Raw genomic sequence first — 25,055 nt, forward strand, 5'->3', positions numbered from 1 at the left:
ATAAAGTGCCTTTTTTCGCTGAATATTTTTTTTTAATTGATCTATTAAACCATTTTGGCAATTTAGTTTTACATTTAGATGTGTCTACTTTAGGGATGTAATTGTTTTGCGCCTCTAGTACTACATTTTTGAAGAACAACCATCCTTCTTCTGTGGATGTTTTCTCTATTTTACTCCAATCTACTTCTGTTAGTCTCTGTTTCATACCTTCATAGTTTGCTTTTCTAAAATTGTAAACCTTAGCTTTAGTCATTACTTTTGGGGTTTTAAAAAACACTTCAAATGAGACCATGTTGTGGGCTGAGTTTGCCAGTGGTTCTCTGACCTCTGTTTTAGTTATTCTATCTTCGTTATTTGAAAAGACTAAATCAAGGCATGCCTCCCCTCTAGTCGGTGCCTTGACAAATTGTGTTAGGAAGCAGTCATTTGTCATTTCCACCATTTCAATTTCATCCTTCGTGCTACCCACCGGGTTTTCCCATTTTATATGGGGGAAGTTGAAATCCCCCATTAGTATGGCTTCTCCTTTGCTACACGCATTTCTAATGTCATTGTATAACAGATTATTTTGCTCACCGTCTGAATCTGGCGGTCTATAGCATGCTCCTATTATTATGCCCTTTGAATTTTTGTCCGTTATTCTGACCCATATTGATTCGGCTTTATTTTCTTTGTCCAGGTTTAACACCTGGGCTTCAAGACTGTTTCTTATGTATAGCGCTACCCCTCCTCCTCTTCTGTCCTGCCTGTCTTTCCTATACAGTGTATACCCACAAATATTATATTCGTCCCCATCACTCTCAGACAACCAAGTTTCTGTAACACCTATCACATCATAGTTACTTGTTAGTGCAGTAGCTTCAAGTTCTAGAATTTTGTTTCTGATACTTCTAGCATTTAGATAAATACATTTAATGGTTGTCTTACCTGAGTTGTTGTTCTTGTTTTGATGCGGTCTCCCTTCTGTTTTTTTGTTGATTTCTCCCCCCTTCCTTTCTAGTTTAAATGCTTCTGAACCTGCTCGAGGATCTTTTCTCCAAGTAGACTGGTTCCCTTGTTATTTAAGTGCAGTCCGTCCCGTCTATACAGATAGTCCTCGTTGTAGAATGTGGTCCAATGATCAAGATAGGTGACGCCTTCCCGTGTGCACCACGTCTTGAGCCATGCGTTTTGACTAATTATTTCCAGCTGTCCATATGGTCCTTTGCAAGGTGCCGGTAGTATACCAGAAAATATCACAGTTTTGGTTTTCTCTTTTAATTTCCTTCCTAGCTCTCTGAATTTGTTTTGCAGGGATTTTGGTCTGTCTCTTCCAATGTTGTTTGTACCGATGTGGACGACTACTACCGGGTCGTCTCCTGTTCGTTCTAGGAGCCTGTCCACGTTCTCAGTGATGTGCTTGACCGAGGCTCCCGGAAGGCAGCACACTGTTGTAGTAAGGGGGTCCAAACTGCGAATTGAACTTGCTGTGTTTCTCAATATGGAGTCCCCAACAATCATGACCTCCCTTCTTTTTGCTGTCTGGTCACTGTCAATAGGGTCCTGGATGTTGTTCCTTTCGTTCTCTTGTTGTTGGTTCTGCTCATCAAAAATTCTGAAGTGACTCAAATTTGTTGGTTGTTTTGATTTCTGGTGGTTGTGTTTGACAAAGTTTCTTTTTTTCCCTGCTTCTGCCTACCTGAACCCAGCTGTTCTGACCTTCTATCTCCCTGGTGGCTTTCAGTTTGTTAGGGGTGATGCAGACTTCCATGAACTGTGGGTGTGCCAGTTCCTCAAGATCCTGTTGCTGTCGCACTTCTTCCAGCTCCATTTCTAGCATACTTACTAGTTTACGCAAGTCCTGGATCGCGCGGCACTTTACGCACACTTGGTTTAGCTCCGCTGGGCTTTCTCAGATTTCCCACATCAAGCAGGTGTCACAGATTACCGGCTTGAAGACCATGTTGAGAGTTTTTTTTTTTTTGAAGTTTAGTTTCTTCTGCAGCTGTCAGCCTGCTTTCAAACTGCTCTGTACTTTTCCACGCCTGTACTTCTCCCACTCGCTGTCGCTGGGAAGTTTAACTGCGTTGTTCTGCTGTGCTGTTGGCTCCTCCCCTCGCCCGTGTCTCAGAACGGCGCTGAATTTGAATCAGCTGCTCCGAGTTTCAGCTTGTTTGTTATCAGAAAAACACACGCAGCTGTTTGACTTTGAGCTGCTGCTGTGTTTCCCCAATGTCCTGTGTTTTCTGATTAAAGCAATTAAAGATGCAATTTTTCCTTACTGCTTCTAAACTGCTCTGTACTTTTCCACGCCTGTACTTCTCCCACTCGCTGTCGCTTCCACTCGCATTACTGCTGTGTACACCAAAACACTTTTTGTGTTTAAGAAATACAAGTCGGACTGAATCTCATTAACAAATGCAGTAATGATGATCTTACTTCTAGTGAACACTGCAGTAATGATGTTACCTCTGGTGTACACTGCAGTAATGATAGTCTTACCTCTAGTGTACACTGCAGTAATGATGATCTTACCTCTGGTGTGCACTGCGGTAATGGATCTTACCTCTGCTGTGCACTACATTATTGGAATTATTGGTCTAAAAGACCAAAAACTCATCCCCTCCTATAAAAGGGATACATTTAGCTACATTCTTAATTTTATTTCTTCATTGTTTAATATATTATTTAATTAGCTCTTTGTAATTTTCAATTGTTTTGTTTCTACTTAGAATCCCTATTTATTTATTTTTGACCATGCTTACTAGCAATTCCAGTAGAAATAGTGAGAAAGTGATTTTGTATAAAAAAAGTCCAGTTTTTTCCCCAATGATCTAAGCAGAATCAGAAATAGAAAATTACACAAAACACATGTTAGAAATGATATATTCTGAAAATGTAGATGGTATAATGTAGCCCTTTAAATACAGTATTTAATAGATATTTTGTAGCAAAGTTCAGTAATAAACCCCTCTGAATCTGCAGAGGGTAGGCAGTATGTAGAAGAGACCATGTCATTTTCATGGCTTGCTTTATTTGAAAGTACCTGTGTATTTGCTCAAAGCAACCTGAGCGGCAGTAATAGCATTCATCTGCACAATGTTGTACAGATAAAGCTCTGAATTCCTGTTTGTTTTATCAAGCAGCGTGGAGCACACCCAGTGGGCATAACCTTTTACACCTTCAGTCTGGAAAGTAAAAAATAAAAATAAAACAAACAAAGATTACTGGATTATTTGAACATTAGAAGAGCAACAGCTGAAGGGATCAATGACAAGGCGTAAGATAAACATCATCCTCACTGCATCTCCTTGGCACTGCAGACTGGAAAGAACTGTACCATGTTTTCTAGCTATCATACATTATAATGCATATATGTTATTTCAAAGTCTTGTAAAAAAAAAAAAAAAATTCTAAAAAACTTGTATATATTTTTTTAAATGACTGAAGGAAATCCACGAGATAAACATTGATCCTGTACTATTTAGTTGATCGAACACGTTAAAGAGTACAGATCCACCCTAGGCCCTTACATTTACATGGATGCTGAGCTCTAATGTGGTGTGCCTGAACAGATCCATTGTTTCATAGCTGCCAACCGCCTCTGCAATATGGGCCTGTATAAAAAGAAACACAACATGAAGACATGAGGGAATTCACTTCCTGCTGACCTAAAAGCTCTAGTATAGCCAGTACTGTGAGGTCCACCGAGATGGGACGCAATGCAGTGCTCCAAACTGAAACACACACAAGATATACTGCATACACAGATAAACATGATCAGATAGACAAAAAGACTCCACATACCACCTAATGAACGGCCAAAAGTGGACAAAAATGAGTTTGTTTTAGGTTTGTAAGGGCCCTATAGTCAAACCTCCAATTTTTGTGAATAGGGCTCAATGTTCTGATGTCTAATTTTAAACACCCCCCCCCCCCCCCAAGTGGCACGTTCTGCAGGCGGTGTCGGGGGGGGTGTCCCGACTGAGTGTTAAGACTGACTGGGCTATCTTAAAGGCTTCATGAGCAAGCTGGAAAACAACAACACAGGCTCCGTCAGTACAGCATTTAATAAGTCAAGCTGACTGGACGTTATGCAAATACCATCAGCAGTTGCAATGTGCCATATGGTAGTGAACTAACTTGTGCCCATTGTAAAAGCACAGAGAGGTATGGTAAAGCATATTCAAAAAGCATGGCAAACCAGGGTAAACTCTGGTAAATGCAGAGTATAACCATTAGAAAAGTGCAAAAATACTGTGGTAAACGTTTATAAGGATTTCTTTTAGGCTGAGCTGGGACTTTAAATGTGAATCTCTAATATGCTCTAAAACTTTGAATACTTACGTCAATATTTTCATTCTTGAGATATAAACTGCCTAGGTTTGTCCAAGCCAATACATTCTGAAAACAGGAACAACAACAAAGTGTGTCAGTACCATACATCTCCCTGCCACGGGGCTACATTACACATGACAGGTTTCAGTAGATAAAGATAATGTTGGCAAACTCAGGAATAAGTAACTTGTGTCTTCAGGATCAACAATGCAAGAAAAATGTATGAAACGTTTTTGGTTGGTTTTCCTAGTTTCCAGAACATACAGCAGAAAAATAAAAATCTGTATTAGAATAATGCCCCCATTAACAAGTACCGCTAATGAACATTTCAATTAAAAACAACACAAGTTTATTTTAAAAGAATCAGTCAAAAAGACTTAGAGGAAAGACACAGGAAAGACGTTCTGTCCATTGCCTCAGTTCTTCAAGCAAACAGCCTTTTTCATGGGCCAATCCAGGTATTTTACTCATTTTCAGTCTCTGGGGACTAACATTGTATGTGTGACATACAGGAATCAAATCTATTGAAATTAACACTAAAGCAGATCTCATCAGCCCCTTCTGTATTTTTACAATACTCACGTTTGCTTCAGCCTGTATGGATTTGATGAATGAGTGTTGGGCAAGAGCCAAGTTTTCAATACCTGGAGATAAAAAATACAGTTTTATTATTCTAAACGAACCACAGTGATTGGATAACTTTAATAACCAAGCTTATCAACACCACCGGTCTCCATGACAGGGTGCAAAGTGATATAATTCTTTATGTCATTACTGTGGACCTCAGCATCACTAGAACACTAGCTACCTGATCGCTAACTTTATATTTTAAAAGGGGCTCCTGTGTGTATTCTTTAACCCTAAAAAGAGAACTTTTTAAAAATCTTGTTTGGCATTCTTTATACCAAATGCAGCATCTAAACCAAAACAGTGACCCCCAAAAAATGCACTACAGATTTGTGCAGCACTTTGACAATTCTTAAGTGACACCCATTGACTTTCATGCAGACATTGTACTGATTTCCCAAATACTTACTTACACATGGCAACCACTCCAAGCACATTCCAATACAAAAGATTCCTACTGTCCAGCATCACTGCTTTTTTGAGACACTATGGAGCAATAATAATAAAAAAAAAGTGTTGGCGATTTTAAAATTTCCACAGAACATTTTGAATTGATTTGGAGTATACAGGAACTAAAAGCTACTGTAAGAAGTGGGGAATAAAAAGCACAGGAAGTCAGTAAAATAAAAATGGGGAGCACAGGAACACACGACTATAAATACACAATTAGAGAACAAGTCAATAAAAGTTTCTCCTCTGTAAAGGACACATTAATGTGAGAGTAGGACATACGTTCTGACAGGTTTCTTCATATACCCCCAGATTCTGATGCTTTCACAGCTTGTGGAAACAATGTCAAACTACAGTTTATCACAATTGGATAAGCTGTTCTGCAGATAGTAAAAATATATACGTACAGTACATGTAACATAAGTGCACATGCAAAAACAGGCAGACCGCCTTCCCAGATACTCAATAACTGGTAAATCACTTTTTCAGCAGGTGTTGACCATGCATGATTTAGGAGGTGTGAATAATGTAAAAAAGGACAGGTGCAATCAGGAAGTGCTTCACAGTTCACCTGTAAAGATTTCTCGAGTAGCTCAGGGGTTTTGTTCTCCTTCCCCTCTGTCATGAGATGCTGTGTCTGACAGTAATAGTTTATTCCAAGGTCACACCAGAGATTAGCAGATTCTGGCATAAGTTTCAGAGCTCGTCCATAGCACCTGTTAAATTAATAAATACAATTATTAATTAAAACAGAATTGAAAAAATCTAAAAACAAAAAAGCAGCAAAAGAGGACTCTTAATCCCAACAGGAAACTGTAAAACCGCAGAATGGAGTGAGGTAACCAGTGGAGTACCACAGGGATCAGTATTAGGTCCTCTGCTATTCCTAATCTACATTAATGATTTAGATTCCGTTATAGTACACAAACTTGTTAAATTTTCAGACGACACAAAAACAGGCGGAGTGGCAAACACTGTTGCAGCTGTAAAGGTCATTTAAAATTTAATAGAGAAAAGTGTAAGGTACTGCACGCAGGAGATAAAAATGTGCATTGTAAATAGCATATGGGAGATGCTGAAATTGAAGAAGGAATCTATGAAAAAGACCTAGGAGTTCTGGTTGACTCAGAAATGTCTTCATCTAGACAATGTGGGGAAGCTATAAAAAAAAGTCCAACAAAATTCTCGGATATATTGTGAGAAGTGTTGAATGTTAAAACTGTACAATGCATTAGTAAGACCTCATCTTCAAGACCTTCCTCGTGTTCAATAGAGATGAAAAGATGAATAGAGGCCACCTCTTCGTAAAAAAAATCACCCTGTCAATTTATTTTAAATTGCACATAAATCTGTTCTTCAGAAGAACACGTCTGTATTTCTTCCTCTGAAAGCAGACTTGCTTACTTTTGAAATACAAGTCAAATCTTAATTGTCCAGCACTGAATTTGCTCAACTTCCTTTCCTGTTTTAATTTATTACACAAATGCAAAATAAACATAAACCAGAACTGTAAGCTGTCAATAATGTGGTTGTAAAATGGTCAATTTGTGCTAGACAAATGGAATTCCACTGAAGAAATCACAGAAAACAGCTATGCAACAATTGTTAAAACAGTACTGTGTACGGCCCATATCATTCATATGGCCAAATGTCAAGTAAACGTGGCAGTTAAACTATTAATATTTACTTGACAACACTGGTTATCTTCAATAACATTGGCTGGGTTTACATGCATGTGAAAATCAACTCTACAGTCATGACTGTGTGATGCTGTCACGCAAATACACTGTGAAACAGCATAAGAACATCTTTTGGTCAGCGCGACTTTAAGGGCATGGTCAATCGCTTTCTCACAATAAAAATAGCTGTAAAAACCCATGCAAACCGGAGCAGGAATCGTGCCTGTGTCTCACGAGATTTCATCTGTCAATATCCCACTAAAGTAGCGGACTCTCACTTTAATCCTCAGCAAAGCCGTACCAAATCACACACACACACACACACACACACACACACACACACACAATAAAGAACAGAAAAGACACTTCAAACCTAAACCTCTCGTATAGCCTATTATTAATGTTTATATAAATGCATGTTGTTAAGCACAACTAACCAAACTTTTAGCCTCATTATTATTATTATTATTAGTAGTAGTAGTAGTAGTAGTAGTAGTAGTCTTTCTATAATTCTTTTAAGATGTCCCAGGAACAACAGAGCTCCACCTCCTCTTACACCACACAGAACTGGAATGAATTGTTAGCATCAATTGGAATATTGTGCAGTAAGTAATGGATATAGTTAACAAAACAACATAAATGTACCGTATTGCTTTAAATAAAGATTTTTGTTTGAATGTTTATAATATTACAAGACATCCACGTTTCATTATAATGTGTGTGTGTGTGTGTGTGTATTAAGCGGATTCTGCGCCCAGCACTTCTACCGTAGCTGCAGACCAGCAGTCATTAGCTTCTCGGAGAAGAGGCAGGGCGTAGGGACCGGCAGATGTGTACAGGAACATTAGGATGCTCAGCCTGGTACTCCTCCTATGGAACTGCCAGTGCATGAAGCAGCTCAGAAACCTTAAACTTTTATATATCCCCCTGTTCTCAATCTTATATTCATATAGGCCTAATGATCATACCGTTTTTTATTATATTGTAGTGTAACCCCCAGTGTTCCTACATTTACCACATACTTTATAGCTAAATAAAACCTTTAGATGTTACACATATCCTTTCTTGAAGTAGTAAAACTTGTACTTAGTGGAAGTTTTATTTTATATACTTGTGTGTGTGTGGGGGGAGGGTGCGTGTGGGTGTTTGCGAAAGATAACGAGACTCAAACAAGTAATGCGTGATAATTCGGAATGTGCGCGATAACAAGTTAATTATTTTCTCTTGTTCATGGCAACGCATGAAGCTCTCCTCACAATTTTCAGAGTCGTTCTTTTCCTATTAACTACGCAGACATGGATATTTAAATATTCCTGCCCCTAAATGACTATGAATTGAGTAATCTGCATTGGTACGGACGACTTTGTTTTCCTAAATCAGAACAGCTACGGCAAAAACATTGTGAGGAAAACGGTCATGACTTGTCCACGTAAACGCCGTCATTGAAAATATGAAGTTCAAATTGTGGCGACATAACAATGAAAATTAGCTTCAACAGAAAAGTGTCTAAAAGGGACACAGAGCAATTAGGTTTGGATTTGTTCTCAACCTTATGTAACATAATGCCTCTTTCAACTTGTGAACCCCACCCCACCTCTGCTAAAGCTTGTCATAACAGCATTGGTCTTATTTCATCTACCCCTCACTTACCATAACTTAGTGTGGGCAGATTTGAAATAAATAAAATATAACCAGCCATATTTTCAGTGTGGCACTAATACCAACAACATTCTTATGCTACAATGTCAGTCACCACGTGAAAAAGATCAATGTACACAGCTAGAAGAAAAAAAGGTTTGTACTGTATACGGCTGTTACCTTTACTGTCCTGTACTTAGCAAAATAATTAAACAAAAACATTACTACACACAGGGTTCTGTTAACAGCACTTTCAGTTTTGAGCTCACCATCCTCCTAGACTCAGGACTTCAAATTTGTTCAAGGTCTGTTTTTGGCTGGTTGGGTTCCGCTCACTAAGAGGGCCCCAAACTGTGACATTTCCTCTTGAGGGGGATATGGTGTTGTGACAGAGATCGAATGACGCTTGGTGTTAGATCTCCTTCCCGACCGGTGAGGGCACTAGAAAGAAGGAACAGAGTAACCTTAAACAAATGGCAAGACAATTTATTCCGAAGGGTAGGTGGAAGTCGGACATTTAGGAAAGGGGCGGAGCTACGCCACCCAAGCTCACTGACCCGGACGGTAAACGGTGTGACATCTGAGGATTGGAGGAGCGGATGCACTCGTTAACCTAGGGGTCATGGGCGAGGGTCTAAATAGGGGGGCGTGGCTTTGTGATCTGTTCCTTTTCAGATGATTACGCTAAATAACCCAGAAGGAGCCCGTTTGTATACCGAAACCGTGAGTGTCCTGCTTGTTTGTGTATTAACACTGTTTATCTTGTGTTGTTTTCACTAAGACTACTGAGCACGATCTGGAGCTGCAGCCACAGGCCAGCGTAAAACACGGATATCACCACTCACCTTTCCACTACAGGAACCGTCTCTTTGCACCACGAGCACTAAAATCACGCACTGTCGGAATTGTGTCTGTGTTTTGTGTTTTGTGTGGGTGAAAGAACTGGACTTTGGGTTACGGGTCAAAGCCGTGGGATTATAAATTAGAAGTGATACACGCCGCTGTACCACTTCCAACATTATTATTATTTGCAGGTTTGCTATAAGGCTCTGGACATTGAATTCATTTAATAAACACCCTTGCACCTGTATATCATCGTCTGTGTCATTTATCCACTCTGCACTGCACTCGCCTGCACTCGCCTGCACTCACCTGCACGTATTCACCACTTTGCCACAGGTGTGTACGGTGGTGCAGGCGTCTCCAGGCAGCTTCCACAGACAGAACAGGTCTGGACGGTGCTGGACAGCTCTGTAACGAAACACATAAGAACCCTTAACAGAGCTCATGACTAAGAGCATAAGACTGTACTGTTCAAGCTGCAGCACACATCTAAATGGAGCCTCCTTCAACTCGCACTACACTTACCTGAAAGGGACTCGATGGCTTGTTCCAGATAGTCCACAGCTCTTCCATCCAGATAATCTTTAATTGCTCTTCGGGCCATGGAAAGATAGCACTTGCCTATACCTGTAAAAAATTTCAATTACAAAAAAGATGCGTTAAGAAATTGTAAGTGTACGACTTGTAAGTTTCCGTGGTAATGGGAGAATTGAATCATCCTTCCATCAAAGCAAATATTCAAGAGTACTTTAGATATGTATAGTAACAGACCCCGAGGAGGAATATAATAAGATCTAAGATGGCATGAGGAAAGGTCACCTTAACTGGAACTTACTCTTATGTAAATGTATACCACAACGTGTGCTGTGCAATGTAAAGACATGAAGAAACTGGGTTTAAAGAAACTACTCTACTTACTGTACATTCAAACCTTAGCTACAGAGATTAAACTCTAGGTGATATTTTGGTACTTGCCTATCTGGCACTATAGTATGGAACAGATTCATCAATACCTTCACATTTAAAAGGTATGTACAATTTTCACTATTGAAAAATCATTGTTATAAAAATAGTAAACAGCTTACCTTCAGAGTTGCTCATTAAAATAAGTAACGACAGCCTTGCTAGCAGGCACCGACAGATTAATAAGTCTCCTCTGCTCCTCATATGCAGGTTATTTTCAGAGCTTGGTGGCAATTATTGATTAAATCAGTAATAATGATGCGCTAGCATTAAATCAACATCATTAATCGTATATTACTGTTTCTGCCTATATAACTATGTTTAATTAAGTCACCAGCATGTTTTACTTTTGGGTCTACATAAGCAAGCCTGAACAAGGGGATATTTCAACTTGGTCCGAATAAAAATGACCACAAGGGGTGTGCACCAGTAATTTCTTCCCCACAGAAAAAGTGATTTTATTAGATATTGGTCATTGCAAATCTTAATTGTGTTCCCTACCTTTAAATGCAGGGACATAGTCATCTCTCTTCTGGATAGTCTGCATGTACTCAGTGACAGCCTCTTTGTATTTGCCCAGGATTTGCTTGATGGCTGCTATCTGGAAGATGCCGTAAATGAATTCTGGATTCAATTCGTTTGCTTTGGTGAAAGCCTTCAGACCTGCGGTGAACCCTCTTCTATTCAGGTAGGCTTCTCCCAGACACTCCCAGAAGATCGAATCCTTTGGGTCAGCCCTTAGGGCGGCTTGCAAACTGGAAGAAAGAGACGTTGGAAGAGGTAGGAGATTTCATTACATGGGAACAGGTGGAGGAAATAACAACCTCAGAATTTCACCAATCTTCCACAGGAATCGTGTAGAAAAATACTAAGCCAGTTTAAAACAAACCTCCCTCCCGGAACAGTCCAAAATGTGTGTGTGTGTGTTTTTATTTTTTGTATAGTTACTTAGTGTATTATTTCACTAAATGACACCAAGCAGTCAGATTCCAGTATAACACAGAGTACGACTGTGGGAGATCTCTTACTAAATGGACACCAAGCAGCCAGATGCCAGTGTAACACAGAGTATGACTGTGGGAACTCTCTTACTAAATGGACACCAAGCAGTCACATCCCAGTGTAACACCAAGTAGGACTATGGGAGCTCTCTTACTCAGCAATTGCCTGGGAATGCTGGCTCATCTTCAGGTTGTACAAACCCCGCCTCAGCCAAGCCCACTTTGCTGTCCCTGCGCTTGCCTGCTCCGTCACTGTTCTCAGGATAGCCAGGGCAGACTCCTTCGAAAGAAAGAACCACAATACAAGAATCAGTGCACTGCCACGCACCATATTTATTAACCCTTTCTGGCCAGTTTGTTGCTACCTCTTGTGCACCACGTATTGTTACAAGATCCTTTACAAACTCTTACTATGCTGCTGTCCTATGGGATATTGCTATATGATGAGTGCCAAGTCAGGAATCTTTCTCCATGTCATATTTTCTTGCTCTCTGAGTGCTACGTCCTTTACTCGTTCATTCTCCCTGATCTGTATCTGTATTTTTGAACAGGGTAGTGTTAATCCTGAATTTTGCCAGAGGCCAATCATCCTGCAAAAAGAGCACAGTGCTCAGATTATCTTTTAAAAAGGAAGGCTGACATTGCATGTTTGCAGGAAGCTCATTTGGTCTCAAGTACTGTTGCTCATTTATAAAAGAAACATTACAAGGTAATTGCATAAGTATCCTGTAATATTTTGTGGTTTGTGAAGACCATAAAGATCCAAAATATATTAATCGGTCTTATATCGCTGAAATATAAGTCTTACTGCCCCTGGTATTTTTTTTTTTTTTTTTTTTTTTTTTTTTTTAGAAGTAAACCCCTCACTCCCGTACAGCCGGACTACAGGAAAGTCTTACTGCCACTGGTATTTTTTAGAAGTAAACCCCTCACTCCCGTAGGGCCGGACTGCAGGTATAGTTACCATGTCTCCCAGTTACATGCTGAGATCCACAGCCGCGGCTCCAGACCCTGCTTCGTTCCTGTCCAGGTCAAAGGCTTTCTTGTAGCTGCCTCAAGCTCGGCCCTTGTCCTGGACAATGCGCCTCTATAGTAGTGACCCAGGTAGCGGAACACTGCCCCTAGGTACACATCCAGATTGGCTGCCTGAAAAACAAAAGGACCAGTGTTTTGTTTTTTTATTTTAATGTTAACAAAGATTTTAAAAGAAGTCAGTATTTACGATCAGACAATAAGCCAAAGTGAACCAAACAGCAACGAAGGTATGGGAATATCAGAATGATCTATCTAATTAACCAAGTCATTCTTCCTGTTGTTTATATTCACCCTTTTCTGTTTCAGTCATCACGTCCCAGAGACTTCTGAAACCCATGTAGAACCTCCGAGTACATTGGTTCACCACAGTTAACTATTAACTTGACCCCAAATAACACTCTCTCTAGCAGATGCAAGAAAAACCTCCATAAGAAATACTACGTAGAACAAGAGTGGTATGTCTTACATCCGCAACGGCTGTTGCTGGGGTACGTGTTAATGGTAACGGATGTACCACAGGCATGAGACAACCGAAACAGAAAATGAAACAATATTAATCTAAACAAGAACTCTATTTAGGATGACACTTTTCTCACCCATACCAAGTTTCTCTTTAAAAGAACCTTCAAGTGTGTAAATCTTCTAAGTCTAATAAAAGCAATCATGTTGTTTATGTACAATTATGCTAAAGATCACACAGGAAACACCAGCACTGGTGAAACGTACATTACATTCTGTCAGCAGTGATTATCACAAGTATAAAACGAATCCAGGGAATCGATGCACTAGTTTAAATAGTGATTATTTTGACCATTATGTGGCAGTAAACTCTGAGGAAATCTAGCATAAGAGTTTACTTCACTGGTGCTCGCTGAGAGTACCTCTCCCTGGAGCAGTCAAGCACGGTTACACAATCTCACCCTGAGTAGATGGGAATGCGCTTTGGTCTCGTCTCTCCTGGTCTCTTCTCCCATGAGCTAGTAAACCAGTCCAAGGCAGTAGTAATACTCCCCCAAGGTAGGATTTGCTTCAATAGCTTTCTGGAAACTTCTGTCCTAGTGGTTCTGAGGACATGCCCTCTAATAGTCTGGGGCTTGGGAGGCCATATCAAGTTTCCCTACCTCTGTTCTGCCTGGACATATTCTTCCTGGGTGATGTGAATACGGCCCCTGAGAGCGTGTGCCTCTGGTTGATTTGGGTGGGAAGACAGAAGATCAGTGGCCACCTGCAATTCAGATCATTATACATGTTAGTGCATTCACTTATCATAGTGGTGATTAGCAATCACAAGTAGTTCTCTCATTAAGCCACTTTGGTATTTGGCAGCGGTGTGTTAATTAGGGAAACATAGCCCTGGTGTTCTGTGGAGGCTCTACGGGAGATCAGAATCCAAGGTGGTCTCTGGTATAGTAAGCAAACTTGTTAAATTTGCAGACGACACAAAAGTAGGAGGAGTGGCAAACACTGTTGCAGCAGCAAAGGTCATTCAAAATGATCTAGACAAGATTCAGAACTGGGCAGACACATGGCAAATGACATTTAATAGAGAAAAGTGTAAGGTAATGCACGCAGGAAATAAAAATGTACATTATAAATATCATATGGGAGATATTGAAATTGGAGAAGGAATCTATGAAAAAGACCTAGGAGTTTTTGTTGACTCAGAAATGTCTTCATCTAGACAATGTGGGGAAGCTATAACAAAGGCTAACAAGATGCTCGGATACATTGTGAAAAGTGTTGAATTTAAATCAAGGGAAGTAATGTTAAAACTGTACAATGCACTAGTAAGACCTCATCTTGAATATTGTGTTCCGTTCTAGTCACCTCGCTATAAAAAAGATATTGCTGCTCTAGAAAGAGTGCAAAGAAGAGCGACCAGAATTATTCCGGGCTTAAAAGGCATGTCATATGCAGACAGGCTAAAAGAATTGAATCTGTTCAGTCTTGAACAAAGAAGACTACGTGGCGACCTAATTCAAGCATTCAAAATTCTAAAAGGTATTGACAGTGTCGACCCAAGGGACTTTTTCAGCCTGAAAAAAGAAACAAGGACCAGGGGTCACAAATGGAGTTTAGAAAAAGGGGCATTCAGAACAGAAAATAGGAGACACTTTTTTACACAGAGAATTGTGAGGGTCTGGAATCAACTCCCCAGTAATGTTGTTGAAGCTGACACCCTGGGATCCTTCAAGAAGCTGCTTGATGAGATTTTGGGATCAATAAGCTACTAACAACCAAACGAGCAAGATGGGCCGAATGGCCTCCTCTCGTTTGTAAACTTTCTTATGTTCTTATGTTCTTATGTTCCAGAAGCCATGCTCCTGTGCATCCTACCACAAATGTGACAGACACGAATAACTTACCTGGAGTGCCTGGTCAACCAGCCCCCTCTGTAAATAAACACTGCCCTTTAAAGCAAGCAGCTCAGGGTCCTGATCTGTGTCTGACAGCTGAAAAACATTGAAACAGGAAAAGTAAAAAACGCATACGATATTAAATACAACAGTTATTGGGAATAGCAATAGATACCTGTCTTCTAAGCAAAGTTTGCAGCAAGTCTATGCAGTGACACAAAATCACATCCTTAGATGTGGCACAATTCTTCGGTTCTACTTTGGATCTTTGGTTCTAAGTTTGTCCATTATTGACCATTACAGATGCTGATGAACCAACAACCTCACTGCTTTCACCTTTTCTCACTCCCAGGGGTATTTATATTAGCACCATCAAGTGCACTGCTATGCACTACAGCAATACAAAAGGAAACTTGATCCACAGTTACAGACCATTAGATGCCTCTGGCTCATTTCTACAAAGAAACTCTGGTGTGATCTATCCGATGTTGTATATGTCCATGGCAGGCAACTAAAACTAAAACTAAATAAACATATATTTGAACAATTGTAATAAATAACAAAGAACAAGGTAAGAGGCAGGTTTTTTGTTTGTTTGTTTTTTTTAAAGGGAAATGTAATTTGAATCAACTTGCTTATGTTCTAGTAATAACATTTTAAATAATCTACTGGTATCCAAAGCAAATGCCAGATTGGAGACACTTTCCCCAAATAAATGAATACTGTCCTAGATAACTGGCCTGGTCTTTGGAAAGAAATGCCACAACAGTTAATTATATCATCAGGTATAATGGCTAAGACTCGTACCAGCTTCCTATTTCAGAGGTTATGGATTTCCAGGACATGTGAGAATCCTAAACTCTACCTGATCAAGGGTGTTCATTGCCTCCTCGGCAGAACTGGCTCCACTGCTTCCCACTAATGCTTTGGTTTTCAATCTGAGAAGCAGCTTTCTCCACTGGACCGCTCCTTTACTGAGTTTCAGAGCTGTGGGGAAAAACCAGAGATGAGAAACTAGTATATTTATTTCAATCAACTTCATGACTAGGAATTCCTAGGAATATCTAGTTTATACTCATAGGATCACATTGCAAGACCCTCCCCAAAACTTGATTCTCTCAAATCTTGTGACAATGTGTGAAGACCTAAATGAACCAGCAGCTTCAGGACCCATCAGAGGCTTTACAAACAGTGATCAAAGTCAATACTCAAAATAAATAAACCTGCAGCCTTTGTGCTAAATACAGTTCAACTTTATACAGCATCAACTGTCTAGTAGACACTGGCAGAATTAAAATGTTTTAAGTTCAGCCATGTTGTCTGCCTTAAAAATCTGGATCTCTAAACTAAACCTGTAATCTCAAAGTCTATTGAGGTCAACTCTAGCCTAACAAACTTTTTGTTTCGTTCTATGTGCAGAGTACACTTTACTCCATTGCTTTACAGAAAAATGAACAGATTAATTGGTAAAACAGATACATTACCTTTCTTACAAGAAACAATGCACTCTTCATAGCTGTGCATTTTCAGATGTGTCTGTGCCAAGTGATACCAGGCTTGTATACTGGAACATGTTTGCTTAAGTCCTGGTAAAAAAGAACAAGAAACATGTACACGCTTTTTCACAGGTAACACACAGACAGAACTATTAAACTTAGTCAGTGCTTATCAGAGATGGCAGACTATACAATGCTGTTGGTTTTAGACCCTCACCCTGCTCATCCCTGTGTCTGTGTTTGGAATCCTGCTTAATATCATGTTATTTTGGTTGGCTCATAAATCTAATTGGATATTTATGTATAATCATTTATTTTCCCATGAGACATGATGAAAGCGAGACATTATTCAAACCCCACGTTTCTTCAGAACCACCAGCTCCAGCTAATTACCCTGAGTAAGGTTGTCAGCAGCTTCTTGGTATTTCTTGTCCTAAAAGGCTTTGATCCCCAGTCCGATGTGGTCCGGCCTGCTCACGGAGTCCACCTCCAGCAGCTTCGAGAAATACTGGACGGCTTCTCCACTGCAGCAACCTGACCAAATGGAAGATTTTGTTCAATTTACATTTGGTACCTTTTGGGTTTTACTGTACGAACCTACAAAAAATTCCTTTAACATGGAAGGTTTCAAAAACCTTTTTTTAACAGCATTAGCAGGATTACCACTGGCCAATTTGTTGTCTTTGAAATATCTGAATATTCCAATTAAAACTACAAAAATATATCTCCTGCAGAATAAATTGGGGACCAGTGACAATATTGCTGGTGCTAATAGGTAATAAAACACATGCATGTATTTTCTCTATGACAGCAGGAGTAAGAGCATTGTACATAAGGCCAGTTTGCATAACATAAGTGTTAGTACCGGTAACCCAAGATTAACCATTTATCATAATGTAAATTAAACCTGAACATTAGGCACAAATAGACTAATAAAAACAAAGGTTTCATGGCAGTTGTGACACAGGAATAAATGTTAAAGAACCTACATCCCACCATCAACATAAAAAGGCCAAATATCCCTGAATATTGTGCATTTGATCGATGTACACTAATTGGTTCCTGATGGCACAAGGGAAGAGAGAGCATGAATTTCACTTGGCTTACAAATTGGACAACAATCCTACAGCACCAGCTATTTTGTATATGAAAGGATGACTAAACTGTATTTATACAAAATAAATGAATGTCTCTGCAGCTGTTTCATGATACTGTTCAAACAGTAACTCATCTAGGTTGCCAAGATACTGATGAACAGCACTTTCTAAATAATGATTTGCAATCTCACTTAGTGTATGTAAAGCTGTAGAAATATTTCTAGCTTAAGAGCTACTGCACTGAAACCCTCTGCCACTGAACATGCTTTCCAGCTTCTTCTACTGAGCCCTATTCATGAAGTGTTACAATTATTATTAGAAGAAAAATGATAAAAACAGCACAAATATATATACACACACACACAGATAGATAGACAGCTAGATAGATAGATAGACAGACAGATACAAACACACACACACACACTGTTAGTTTTATATTGCATGCTACTTTTAGAAACATCAAATATTGGATACATAGGACTGTGGGACACGTCAAAATAAACAAAAGGTGCTTCTTTGATGCTAACATTTTGCCTGTTAGAACCCTGAATAAGATTGGATAAAGTGTGGCCATTTATTGGTGAAATAGTCAGGACAACCTGCCTCGATACTGGAAAAATAAAGCCGCCCTTTATTAAAAAACCTACCTTTATGTATAAAGTGCATACAGACGACCTCTAGAGGAAACGTTAAGGCAGGATACAAAGACAGCATTGATTCACAAGCATCTTTCATCTTCACCGCTTCATGTGGCAGCTAGCGGAACAAAGGAAATGGTAAGGCATGCGACACTCCCTAAGCACATACAAATCCATCTGTGGAAGACCTTACTGTAAATGAAACATAAAGCTTCCCATCATCCTCCTGCTCACATAAGTAACTGAGATGGATTTACCAGTAAGCAGGAGGATGATGGGAAATGTAGTTCAGAGAGGTCCATGCAGGTACATGGGAAGTCATCTTGAGGAAGGGAATGCAATATAAAAGTTTAAAAAAGTGGTAAAAATGTAAAAAATTAAATAAAATAAAACACACACCTTGCATAAACAGTTGTAGCAACACATGGGGACATGAAACACAATAAAATAAAAAGGTCCTTATGTACAGTACCCTTTAATGCCCCTTGAAACACCATAAAATGCACTAAATAAAAGTGTACTGTACAATCCACAAAAAAAATGAAATCCTTCAAAATCAATCTCAGCTCTTATCAAATGGTAGAGTGTGGGAAAAAAAAAACCATGTTAAAATAAGTCACAGTACATCAATGATTACTGCTTACTTAGCAGTATAAACTAATAAACAATTATTTGTTCAAGCAACTCAACAGCAAGTGTCCTTGCTTTTAATGACGTACAATAGCCTAATAGAACAGACACGATTGCTTTCAAAAACTCTGAATTGAATTATTTTGCACTCAAGAGCTTGCAGATCATTGTTACAGTATATTGGCACATAGTGTAGGGTCTGTTATGCAAATGCACTTAAGAACATTTCTTCATCTAATACTGCAATCACAAAAGATCTTCAGATTCTACTGATCCTTTCTTAGGAGGGCCAGTGTGTACAGAATTGTTATGTCAATGCATAGCATACAATGAATGCTGCGTGGGTCCTACTACAGCCGGATGACGGAGGCAGAAAGGTCAGCTTACTTTTGATAAACATTTAATGTGTTCGGTGGAAAGCCTTTGATGGTCTTCTCCTGGAAGTTTGTCTGCAGAACTCAAGGCATTTTCAAAAGCTGTGATCAACTGAAACAAACAAAAAGACAGGATCGTTAATAAATACAACAACAAAAATACATTTTTTTTTATTGTGAACAAAAATAAAGCATCCCAGGGGGCATATTGTTCCTTCTCTGATTAAACATTAATAAAGCCAGTGATTAATACATTTTTACTGGAAAAACCTGGTGTGGATTTTGAAATTGAGGTTCTACTGTAGTTTATTCTGCTCTCCGCTACTCAGAGACCCCCTACTGTCCTTCCAGTAGACAGCAGGGTACTTACAAGCTGCTGTGTCTCATTGTCCTGATCCTCCTAGCTGTCTGCCAGCAGCTGGACCATCCGCTTCCACAGCTGCTGAAGCTCCTCATTCCCTGTGTCTTCCTGTTTTACTGAGATCAGTTTATACCAGCTTCTTGCCACCTATAAAAACAAAGGACCTTTACCAGTCCCATGGCTTAAAAGGACATAAAGCTTCTAAAGCTAATATAGCAATCAATGCATTATAAACATTCATATATTGAAATGCAGCTACACATAGAGGAAGCATGTGACTCTTAAGAGAAAAATCACTTGCAGGTTTCAAAGGCTTCCAGAAGATGGAAATATTAAACTCCAGAAATAGAAGTGGGTAGAAAGTAAATTACTAACCTCCAGGTGTCTGCTCTCCTGGTGGTAAATGTAAAGTACTAACCTCCAGGTGTCTGCTCTCCTGGTGGTAAATGTAAAGTACTAACCTCCAGGTGTCTCCTCTCCTGGTGGTAAATGTCCACCAGTTTCCTGCACACCTCGTACCACTTCTCCCTGTCGGAACTGAAAGCACATAAAAAAAATAAAAACCCACGTAAGACCACACCCACAAGAAAAGGATCATGCAATTGTGTGTTACTACCAGCGTTACGCTTTTACAAGATACGGTAGCTTTTATGTATTTTATAACACTTTCAGCTCAGAGTTAGAAAGTCTCGACTAGGATAACCTAATTACAGGACGTAGCTTGAAATGAAAAATAAACAAAAATGGGCAATGATATGCATAATATAGATTAATTCACAAGTCTGCTGTTTTGAATGGAGTAATTATTGTACTTGAGCAGTTTGCTCAAGAGTTGGAACACCACAGGGATAAATGCCTCTCTCATTACACTCACTAACTGATACACCTAGTACTGAGGCAGAGGGAGGAGGAGGTTGGGAGCTGTGTGAGTGAGTGTGATGGATTTATTTTATTAACATATGTTTTATTTGGTTGTCATGTTTTAATTTCTGCCTATGTACATGAATACCCAAGGAACACTTTTCTAATTATATAATTAGAAGTTTTTATACTTTAGTAATATTTCTGCATTTTTTGAAATATAAAAGAAAACTGTCTGTTGGACTGTGCTTAATTATTTTAACATGCAAGGCTGTCGATCTTCATCTGGTATGGATTACCTACCTGGATATAGGTGCTGATGGAGTAAATACACCTGTCAAAGACCATGTTGGTGAAGCCCTTTGAACCATTGCTTCACCAACTGGTTCACTGATCCCAGTCATATGAAGTGCTTCATGCTCTTTAGTGCCATTTAATGGTAGATCTGCACTATCTTCTGAAATTTTAGTTCAGTACCGTAAATGGTAAGGCATCTTCAATCTTTTGGAGTGATTCAGAAAACACTGGTAGTAATTAAATGTAATATATATATATATATATATATATATATATAGACACACACACACTGCTGGATTTGAATCAGCATGCGCATCAAGCTTTGTGCTAACATGCAACGTGCTACCACATAAACCATTAAAGCAGTCATGCTACAAGGTTCCCAATAAGTTTGTTTTTTCCTTTGTGCATTTGCACATCAAGCCATTCATATAACATTGCACAACTTTCGAAAGTGAACAATGTCACATTCGGCTTTTGTAATAATTTGGATTAATTTGTATTAATTATAATTAAGATCTGTTTCCACGCTATGCAAGCTTACAAAATATTTTTCCAAGTTCCAAGCATGTAATTAATGGCACTGCATTGTTGTGGTTTAAATTTGTGCTTTCACAAGTCATTGTCTTTCAAAGAATAAAATCTGATTATCTGCCAATATCTCTTGGTGTTCCATAAGGACCTCTTACTTTCTATTTGTATTAATGAAATACCCAGTGTTTGCAAAACAAAGCTCTGTACATGTTTACAGACGTTACTGTGCTTTATTATAGCTCTGACAATATTGATCATTTAGTTAATACCCTACAGAGTGCTTTACTGAACTTCACAACTGGTCTGACAATAAATGGGTGTAAAATAGCAGGTCACAGTTTAATATTGTCACTTGCAATAGCATTCACTTGGAGTGAGTTGACAGCTTTAAATACCGAGGGGAGTATTGCTACATGTCTTACATTTGAAAAACCCATTAATGTTGGATGTAGCAAAATTGGAGCAAAACTTGGATTATTGTACGGTCAGCACCATTGTTTAAGTTTTAATACAAGACTTTGACTATCTAAACAAATCCTGTTTCCAACTCTGGATCATGGTGAGGTGATATACAAAACCAAACACAATACAATGTTCAACAGGATTTTCAGAGTGATAGTTCAGCGTGTTCCATCAGAACATCATTGCTCTCTGTACACCATGTCAAACTTGTCACCTGAGAATAGAAGGAGTTTTCACTGGAACCAGATCCTTTTTAAAAGGGGTGAATAATAAACTGCCTCTCTAAATAAATGGTCTGTTCCGGGATATTTCATTGTGTTTATTCTTTCTTTTGGTGATACTAAATATTTCAACATACCAACAGTGAGAAGTACTACTGGAAGGAAAGCGTTGGCTTCAGATTGGACTAAAACTACCCATAGAACTCAGCTCCACCGTGTGGCTTTTCTCATTGGAAGAGATTGTTGTTTGAGCATTTGAACCAGCCTTGTGATTGTATGTGATGTGAAGTGATCACAATAACACATGATGTGTAAATGCTATGTAACTGTAACTCGCTCCTGCTTTTCTTCTTTGTAAACAAGCTGATTGTAGCTCATATGGTTTTTCCAGCAGATACTATTTGAAATAAATAAAAAGAATGTTGTTTTATTCAACTCCTAGCAGCTTGCTCCTTAAGGTGTCTAAACTAGCAGGAACCCTATTTGTACAATAGTAGTATAGTCATTCCAGCTCACTACGAGATTTAAAAGCGATTTCCTAACACATTTGCTCTCAGACATTGAACCCCCAGCAAAGCGACAAACCTTCATTGTATTACCAAGTACCTCAAGGGTGAACAGCGATTATTTTCCATAACACGCTGGCTTTGCAGAAAATAACTAAAACAAGCTAATTTAGAGATCTCACCGTTCATACAGGTCCAACAGTTTCCGGTACACACCGGGCAGCTCTTCCTTGAATCCTGGTAGGTTGTTTTTTTCATGCAGGTTGGTCAAACCCTAAGGGAAGCATTGATTCTTAAACCATATACATAGCACAGTAACAGGTAAATAGCAGTTTTGTTTTTGTGAATACAGCCTCAAATGCAACTATGAGATTTTCACTTCAGTAGGTGTTAAAACTTCATGCCGATATTGGACTCAGCTCTCGCCAAGATAAGCACCAACTAAGACATAACTTCTTTTACTGTAAATTAATGTGATCCATCTGTGCTTCTTTTCATCTGATGATGTAGATATCCATCTGCCTGGTGATAATGGCGGAAGTGTAATGCTGGCTCCTTGGATCAGCCTATTTTGCCTCCCTAGTGCATCCTCGCTATTCCGCTTCAGCGGCCAGTTGAGCATACCGAAGTTTCTTCCTTTCATATGCCTCATCCACAGCATCCTCCCAAGGCACTGTTAACCCTACCAGGTGAACAAGGCGTGCAGATCCAGACACGATCAGGTCGAAGGTTAGTGTCAATCTCAGGTGGGAAAATAAGCCATTGTCCAACATCTGCCAGCATTTCCCAGTCTCTAGCAGCTTCCAGTTGTCCTAGACAAGTTTTGGTTTTTTAATACCTTTTCTTGGTGGTTGCTCCCCTGGACAGAGGAATGTTGTTCTTTGTGTGTCATACATCACTGGCATTGGTGGCAAGCTGTTGGTCATGCTGTGCTTGTCTTCCAATGCCAGGGCCAAACATCACAGCACCTGGTCATGACACCAACTAAACCACCCTTGGCTAAGATCCACCTTACATCTTGTCAAAATGTGTCTTAAATTTACCTGGCGATGAACAAAGATTAAGATTCTGTGGTGATGGGAGAACATCATATGTTGACCCAATATAGAAACTGATCCTGCTCTGTTCCACTGTGCATAGATCTCGCCAGCCGATCTTGCGTTGTTCCACACTCTCCCACCTCATCCATTCTCTCTGCTTGGCCTGGGAAACTGTCTGTACGCACCTCACTGACTACCAGCTTCCTCTGTTGAGCTGAGGCAGCTTTGTGCCATGTAGAAGGATCTGAACTGAGACCAAGGTTTCCTCTTTCATGCTGTACTTACCCCATGATATCAGAGTATGCAAACATGAGACAATTGTGACTACATATTTCATACGATTATAACAGAACTAATCTTAACACTAGCTTCAGGAACAATAATGATCTTTGTAAGAAGTTATTTAGACTATGTCTTTATTCACTGGTTTAAAATACCTGTTTGTTTTTCACATCTCTCCCATAATTATATTCTGAAAATGCAATTATATAATTTCAATTTATTGTGCATGAAATTAGCTGTAAACTGTTTTATAGCACAGCAATCTTGTTTTGGAAAAATGAAAAACAAAGTCATTATTATCAAACCTTTGCTGCTGCTAGGAAACAGGAAAAACACATCCACCTGAAGAAGGTTGAGTGGATGAGTGGAAAACAGACTTACTACATAACATGGTGCTTGTTTTGAATGACTCATATCCTGAGAGCTTAATAGAGTGAAATGTTATTTGCTTGCTCACTTTCACCAAAACAGAAGGTGCCATGTATTTGCTTGGCCACAGAGTTGATTTGCCCATATTGGAACTAGCAGATCAGCTGGTACTCCAAAATATTCCAATAAATGTCTTAAAAGATCTAGCAGATCCAGCTAGAAAGACAGAAGGTGTCATGTATTTGCCAATTCCATCCTTGTTGTGAGCTACCAAGTAGTACAGCAGTACCAACAGCTCAACTAAACTCTCCCCTACTTCCACAACAGTATATAATTGAAGGTCTGCTTGATGTTTGGGTATTCCTTTTAGCATTTTAATCTGAAGAGTGAATGTTCTGCGCGCACACGCGCATGTCTGTGTGTACGTGTGCGTGTGCGTGTGCACTCACCTGCCATGCCAGCAGCTGCTCTGGCTCCAGCTCCACAGCCTTCCTGTATTCAGTCTGTGCCTGATCAGGCTGATCCAGCTCAAGACACAGCCACTCCGATAAACACCCAGGCATTGTAATTATTCTTCTCAAGCTTCAGAACAGCCTGGAATAAATTAAGAAATACTTCACCAAGAAGTTCATTGCCAGAAGGACTGAGTTGATCACTTGATCTATACCGTTCAAATCACTGGCAGTGTCTGATTTGGGCCAAATTTAAACACACATATTAGCTTTACAAAATCCTCATAATCAAATAACTCAAAAAATGTGTTTAAGTAATGTACCATCATATTACAATCAACGTTACCTATTTTTTTTTTTTTACTATCAAGCCAATTTCAAATGAGATCTCATCTAAAATATCCAAAATGACTACCATACAATTTTACCATGTATATTTCATTAATTTGCCTACACTTTATTCCCATTGCCAGGGATACATCCTCCACGGGGTAGAGTATATAATAATTAGACAAACCACAGAGA

General features: G+C 39.3%; 1 pseudogene; it reads right to left on the minus strand.

Annotated features, from left to right (window-relative positions):
• Window positions 1–25,055, minus strand: part of LOC121318804 — a 42,466-nt pseudogene that overhangs the window by 16,496 nt on the left and 915 nt on the right.

Source organism: Polyodon spathula, chromosome 1, assembly GCF_017654505.1.
Source record: "Polyodon spathula isolate WHYD16114869_AA chromosome 1, ASM1765450v1, whole genome shotgun sequence".
Classification (NCBI taxonomy): domain Eukaryota; kingdom Metazoa; phylum Chordata; class Actinopteri; order Acipenseriformes; family Polyodontidae; genus Polyodon; species Polyodon spathula.